Source organism: Lemur catta, chromosome 4, assembly GCF_020740605.2.
Source record: "Lemur catta isolate mLemCat1 chromosome 4, mLemCat1.pri, whole genome shotgun sequence".
In the NCBI taxonomy this organism is placed as follows: Eukaryota; Metazoa; Chordata; class Mammalia; order Primates; family Lemuridae; genus Lemur; species Lemur catta.
The window spans coordinates 50,222,111-50,229,289 of NC_059131.1; the positions used below are offsets into that span (position 1 = coordinate 50,222,111).

The window sequence follows — 7,179 nt, forward strand, 5'->3', positions numbered from 1 at the left end:
AGGGACAAGTGCTGAACTTTTGTTAACAGAATTTGTCATCCCTCGGTGGGTGCCCATTGGCGTGCTGGTGGAATGGCACCCCATGACTGCTGACTGAGGCAGGGAGCAACCCTGGGTCAGAGCTGTGGGTCTTTGCAGGTAGGAGCAACTTCTTTTCAAGGTGAGAGAGCAAGGGATGGCCCCAGCAGCTGCTGGAGCCTGTGTAAGCTCCAGGGAACTCCCATCTCTGTCTCCCCGAAGTAGACGCAGCTCCCCGCAACTTGAACCGAGTTGAGAAGGAAATGGGTCTAGAAACATCCAGACAGCCTCAGCCGTTTGTTTGGTAAGTTCCCTGGTGTGCATGCCGAGACCCTGTTTCCACCCATTTTAGGGAGGGTTTTGAACCCTCTAGCCCTGCAGCAGGGCATTCGTTTGGGGCCCCATCAGGGCATTTGTTTTGAAACACCTTTTGGGATAGAAGTCATGAGGTTGAGTGGAACTAGGGAACTTGATTTGAATTCAGAGCTCATTTGTGGTTCCCAGGGAAAGGGGGAAATAGGGCACCCATTTGAGGAGGATTTTGAGCCTTCCAACCCTGTGAGGGCATTTGTTGAAGGCCTAGGGAACAGGGTGGGGGGGTGGATTTGGCCACCTATTTGGGGAGGGTTTTAAATCTGTCAGCCATCTGGGGTGGTGTTTATCCCCTTTGGATTCCCATTTGTGAACCTTCCAGCCCAGTAGTAGGGCATTTGAGGTACCATCTGAGGTGCCCCATTTGGGGTGGCGTTTGTCCCCTTAGGATTCCCATTTGTTTGATAGGTCCTGGCATTTTTGTATCCCCTGTATTGTCTGTTTGTTATTTGTGAGTTTTTTTGCAACATAAGGAAGCTCCATCTCAAAGTCCCTTTGGTAAAACTTTAGCTGAATGTTTAACTTACAGCTATGCACCTATGTGTAAAGAGAATGGTATTATTGTAATCCAGTGTACAGGCTAGAGTGTGAGGGGAAGTGGCTATTAAATGAAAATTCCCATTTGATTGATAGGCCGTGGCATGTTAGATTGTTTGTGTTGGGAATTCCGTATATTATTTGTGTTTGATTTTGAGTTTTTGTCTGGTGAGTTTTTGTACCTGTGTCTAAAGATTATTGTGATAACACTTGTCTGGAGAGTGAGGAAAAGTGGTGATTGATGGTCCGTGCTTTCTTCTGAGCTGTTCTTGTAAAATTCAGAGCTCAAATGGTCAACCTGCCGCTATAGAATTAAAATGTTGAGCCTCAAGCTCTCTGCTTGATATAAACTCATTGTTTATGGTACACAAAATGATCTGTGTTTGTATGATTTTTGATAAGTGAGGTCCTCCTGTCCCCGCTGGAACCCCTGCAGCCGGCCAGGGCAGGTTGCTGGGTGGGGCCACAGCCTGGGGGTGGACCCGGCAGGAGGGAGGATTGGCACACGTGGGCTGCCGCCTCCATCTTGGCACTATGGGAGGGGCGGGGCAAGGGGTGCTGCCTGAACCAACTCTTCAATCCCATGCCCAGTAAATTATGACTTGGGGTTCAGAATGATCTCTCCTGGCAGTAAGCTCAATTTGGGCCAGAGGGAACCCCTAGCCGTAGCAGAGCAGTTTACAGCAATATCAGATAGAGGGCTTGGATGTGCAAGAACAGCCAGCAGGGTCCTTTGAGACAGTCAAAAGGAAAGGGTGAAAAAGCTGCCCCGGACTGACATTTTCTAAAGAAGAAGGGCCTTGAAAGGAACATACTCCCAAATTCCAAAGGACTCCAGGTGGCAGGAAGCCGCCAGAAGAGCAAATAGTTTCTTTTTTAAGTCCGGGACTCAGATAGCAAAGGAGGGGGCCTGGAGCCCCCTGCCTCCAAATATCCCCACAGGAGCTTTGGGCAAAATTGACGGTGGGGATTTGATTGGCACCAGCTGTGTGAACAGAAGTGGTCTGGGGACCCCTTTTCCCAGTTGCCACCCTGATCCCTGGCACCAGCTGCACCTGGTGCTCTGTGAGCCAGGCAAGGGGTGGTGGGGGAGGGGCCAGGTGGCAGTGAGGCAGCTGTAGACAAGCAGCGGCTGAAAAACTCATCACAGTGGGCCCAGGGGGCGGACCTGGGCAAACAGCAGGAGCACCAGGGTGGTTTTGGAAGCAGCAGAAGCTCACCTCTGGGTGGGGGATGCCACCAAGCTCCTGCTGGATAAATGCCAGGGCCTGGTGAAGTATACAGGAGGCTGCCATTGCACTTTGAAGTTCAGGCCTCAGCAAGCCTGCACATTGTTACAGCATTGGCAAGACGAAAGCTACCAAAAGTGAGTAAGGATATTAAGTATGCCACCAAAATAATGGCCCTAATACAGGCCATGGCTGAGCCCAAATGGGTGGCCACCATGACAAAAAGAACTCAGGCCATTGGCAGAGCTACTGAGGAAGCTGCTGGAGGTGATCTGTTCCTTGGCACCTTGATATCCCGGCTACATTTAGATCCCCTTTAAAACTAAAGACTGAGGCTCTGACATTTGGGAATGATGCAGCTAAATGGAGACAGAATTCTCATAGACTCCTTCTCCTACCCAAAGCTTTGGCTCGGCCTCTTATGAGGCACCTGCATGAATACACACATTGGGAGCGTGATGCCTTGATGGATTTGGTGGGACCTCATTTGAGAGGACCCCGTTTGCAACTAACTGTTTATGTACTTGGGGCGGTCTAAGGATAGAAAGGTGACCCACCACAAAGAGAGCCCATGTGGGGAGTCTCCCCTTTTAATGATTGACAGTTTCACTCGGATGCCTAGGCTTGTATCTGTAGATACCTTTTCAGGCTGGGTAGAGATTGCCCTACCCAAGCAAAGAGAACATCTGAAGTTCCAAGATGGGCTCCTACCAGGAGCTGCTGGCCTCAGACAGGTCCTTTGCTGAGTTCTTAGACACATACACCAGCACAGAGCAGGAGCAGGCCTCAGAGGATGACAGGATAATGGGCATCAGCGGTCCCGGGAAAGAGCAGAGCAGATAGAGAATGGCATTCCGGTGATGGACGCCGTGGACAGGCAGCTACAGAGACAGCTCAACAGCTCCTCCTCCTCCAGCAAGGATGTCAGCCTGTACCCATTGTCAACAGGACCCAGGAGCACACTCCACAGAGCCCTGGACATTTCACAAGAGTGATGATGGACCCTCCTTTGTAGCAGAGGTAACCCAACAAGTAAGCAAAGCCCTACACCTATTACAGAAATTACATACATCCTGGAATTGATGCAGGAAACCCATCTAAAGTGAGATAGGGTGTTGCTGCTTATCCTCCTCTGGATGAGGGCAGCCCTGTAGAAGCAGGGTTAAATTAATCCCCTAAGAAAATAGTTCATGAGAGACCCTTCCTAACACCCCAAGGTAAGTATGGTAATATAACCACAAGTAAAGGAAGCAGAATAAAACAGTATGTGAAATGAGTGGGTCAGGTGCTAACCCCTATACACAAATTTGCCTCTTTCAGGTCCCTGTCCCAGTTGGAAACAGAAAAGTGAAAGGGACCCTATGAAGTGCCTCTAACAATTCACACCTCGTTAAAATTGTCAGAAGTAAAACCTTGGGTCCAACATACCTGAGTAAAGAGGTGTAGCCCCAGTGGAGGGCCAGCCTTAAGAGATCTCAAGTATCTGAGAAAAAGGGAGAAAAAATTAAAATGTTGATATTTTTGCTAATCCTTTTTGGTTTTGTCTATAGGATGGAGGGACAACTCCTTGGTGAGGATTTTCCTGGGCTATCGCCTCTTCTGTTGATCTGTCTTGCTGCTGGGTATGTTATCCTAAACCTCATTTGGTGCAAATATTTCTGTACATGATTTCTGAACTTGCAGAAGCCGGTCTCTCCGACCACCTACAATGTGCAACTAATAGCTCTGCACTCAGAGGTCCCATGTTTCTTTCTTACCCAGCCCTATATTAGACATGACGTGCAAGGTGACAGGAAGCACCCACAGTCCTACTGGTGTCTTAAGATACAAAGTGGGGTAAAATCTCTCTTATCAGGTACCCTCCATCTCCGATGTCAGTCCTCACGGTTAGAGTTGTTGTTTATGCCCTTTTTCGGCTGGTCATCTGTGGCTGCAAATCTACTGCCAGAACTTTGTATGACATAAGTAAGTATAAACCTTCCATCTAAAATATCACCGCAGTTCAGCAGGAAGTAGCTTGATCACTGCATCGCCCCCCTCCCAGAGATACGGAAGGGTAAAAATTGACAGTGGGAAATATGTAACAGAGGGAATGGCCTGAAAAAAGGGTAAAAATGTTTTCTGTCTTTTCAAAACCCTCTTGCCCTTTTTGAGAACTAAAACCTACATCCCTGCCTCAGGTCAGTGGTCAGGAGGGGCAGGAGAGAGTCCTTTCTTATTTGTGTCACAGGGTGGAGGTCATGATATTGTTTTAGCGGAAGATAGGAGTATGGGATTAATCAGAACCTTTAAAAGCTCTGAACTTCTGCTTAGAGGCAGGGCATTGGTACTCTGAGACAGGAGTCTGCCAACCTCATTTGCCAGCAAATTAGTAAACAACTCTTTCCTCAAAAAAAGGAAAAAAAAAAAGGACCGTGGTGATAGCTACGTGAAGGAGGAAGAAAATACTGGGCGCTGCATGGTGTCATTGTTGATGGAATGAATGTCTCAGTGCTCTTCATTTTTTATCTCCACCTACAAACTTTGACCACTGCACAACTGAATGAGTTTATTAACTGTACTAATTTTAGAAGCATCAAAGAGAGTATCCAACTCAAGTGAACCAGAAACTCAAGGATTTATTTTAGCTCGATATTTAACATGCTAAATGTTTTCACATTAAACTTAACCTGTGGCTAATTGGCCAACTACCCACAGTGCAATTTGTAGGGTCACTTTTTTTCTCTGCCTCAAATTCCTTGGCCTCTTCAAATACTGAAAATGCTACATCAGAGGTAAGTGAAGGAGATGAGAAGAAAGACCCGGGAAAGCACGCTTGTGTGTGTGAAACCTTGCAAAAGGCTACAATTAGTGACTTTAACCATTATATTGCAGGTAACTTTAGTCATAGAATAGAAACAAATGAGTTAAGGGAGATGAAAATAAGGGAGCTAATACATAAATTTCAATGGTTTTCACAACCATACTTTCACTTAAATATCTAACTGAGTAGGGGGAATTCAAAGGGTTTCTCTCTTCCTTTTGGCAGAATGGGGAGTTCCTGTCTCTTTCATATCTACTCCCTCAATTCCCACCCACCAGGGGAAAAAGGAAAGTCTGGTAAAGACCTTGCATATAATTTTCCATGAAATAGTTGAAGTAAGAATAAGAGAATTAGAAAATATTTTAGCTACACTTTCGTGGGCCAATAGAAAGGTTTGGGTTTGGGAAGTATAGAAACCAATCATGGAGGTAATAATGCAGTGTGGCTTTCAAAGCCCAGGGCGGACTTTTAAGAACATCAAATTGAGCTTTTGCCTGATGAACACTTTTTTTAAAGATTAATAAAAAGAAAACTCTAGTGAGCTGCTTTTCTCTTCCTTGAACAGGGGTTTGACAAAGAGGGCCCCCAATTCTCGAGAGTAAGAACTCTGTGCAGGCTGGGTGTGGTGGCTCATGCCTGTAATCCTAGCACTCTGGGAGGCTGAGGCAGGAGGATCACTTGAGGTCAGGAGTTTGACAACAGCCTGAGCAAGAGTGAGACCCCATCCCTACTAAAAATAGAAACAAACAAACAAAAAAACTAGCTGGCTGCGGTGGTGGGTGCCTGTAGTCCCAGCTACTCGGGAGGCTAAGGCAGGAAGATCGCTTGAGCCCAGGAGTTTGAGGTTGGTGTGAGCTAGGCTGACACCAAGGCATTCTAGCCCGGCAACAGAGTGAGACTCTGTCTCAAAAATAGAAAAAGAATTCTGTGCATAGAAGAGTGTAATTATATTTTAATGCAAAGGTATTATTATCAAAGGTTTTAAGGAATTAAGAAAATTCCGAAGTTAAGGTGTACCACAATATTAATTTGGTCATTTTGTTAAATGGGTACTTGATATTCTGTAGGGGTTAGGACTTTATTTTTCGGCATGTCTAAATTATGCACAAGAAAATTTAGAGGTCTATCTTACTTTAGAAAACCAAATCCAAGGGTTTCCCGAGTGAGTTACTTCAATTAACTGCTCTTATTTTCATATTTTGTGATGACTTAGTATTTTAAAGAGTAAGAAATTTGGGCCTTAACCAAGGCTCAAATGTCAAAAGTAAATTGATAATACATATTTGACCCCTTGATTCGAAACCTTCAATCTACCTCCAAATGTGTGTGGGGTTATTTCTTTCTAACTTAGATCTGCATTTGAAAGCTTCTGGCATTAGTTAAGTTTAAGAACTATTGAAAAGGAAGGAGTAGAACCTAAATTTTGGAACCTAAAACTATGATGACTACAATTCAAAGGAGTTTAATTTAAAGGCTCAATTAAGTGGGCTATTTTGCTTGTTTGTTTTGTTTTTACTTAGCTGTTTTTGGAATTCAAGCAGATACGTTCAGCATTTGTTCTCTACTTACACAACTTGGAATTTTAAAGGAGACTCTAAAATGAAATCACATGTGTTAAGTATCCTATAGGAAGTGATGTAGCTAGAGTATAAATATCTAGATTTTTTAAATAGTCAAATTATTTGCCCAAGCGTCTTTTTCAGCATGAGGTCAGAATCACGTGGAGTGTGTGTTAAAAATTCAGGCCTCTGAACCCGACTCTGGACCTACTGCATCTGGGGCCTGCGGGTTTGCCTGTTTTCCAGCTGTGCCCCCAAAGCTCGCACTCCTGCTGTAGGATGCTAAGAGAACCATCAGGCTCCAAAGTGTGAACCACTCCTCCAGGCCCGCACCTGCATGCCCTTTTGCCTCTTCTTCCTGCAGAAAACTCAGCTTTTAGTGGCTGGGTGCAGAAGGGAAATGGGAAGCACTTAGAGACCAAGTCCCAGAGCTGATTAGCAGTGTGCTGACCTCCACCCCTCCTCCCCGCAGTGAGTCTTCGGTTAAGTGTGCGGTAAACACCCTTGACTCCAAATGCAAGTTCTGGGAAGGTTAAAGCACCCACCAGCCATTGACACATTTGTGTGGATTAAAAGGAAGCCCAGTGACTCACATGACACCTAGGGAAGATTAGCAGCTCTTCGTGATTTAAGTGAAGGGAAGGTCTGTAACTTTGGCCTA

General features: G+C 45.6%; 1 long non-coding RNA gene across 1 annotated transcript; it reads left to right on the top strand.

Moving 5' to 3' along the window:
- The first annotated feature begins 22 nt into the window (after positions 1 to 22).
- Positions 23 to 4,901, top strand: LOC123636986. The gene is made up of 3 exons (XR_006734727.1): positions 23 to 322; positions 3,105 to 3,188; positions 3,707 to 4,901. It is a non-coding gene; the product is annotated as an uncharacterized LOC123636986 (long non-coding RNA).
- The last annotated feature ends 2,278 nt before the right edge of the window (positions 4,902 to 7,179 follow it).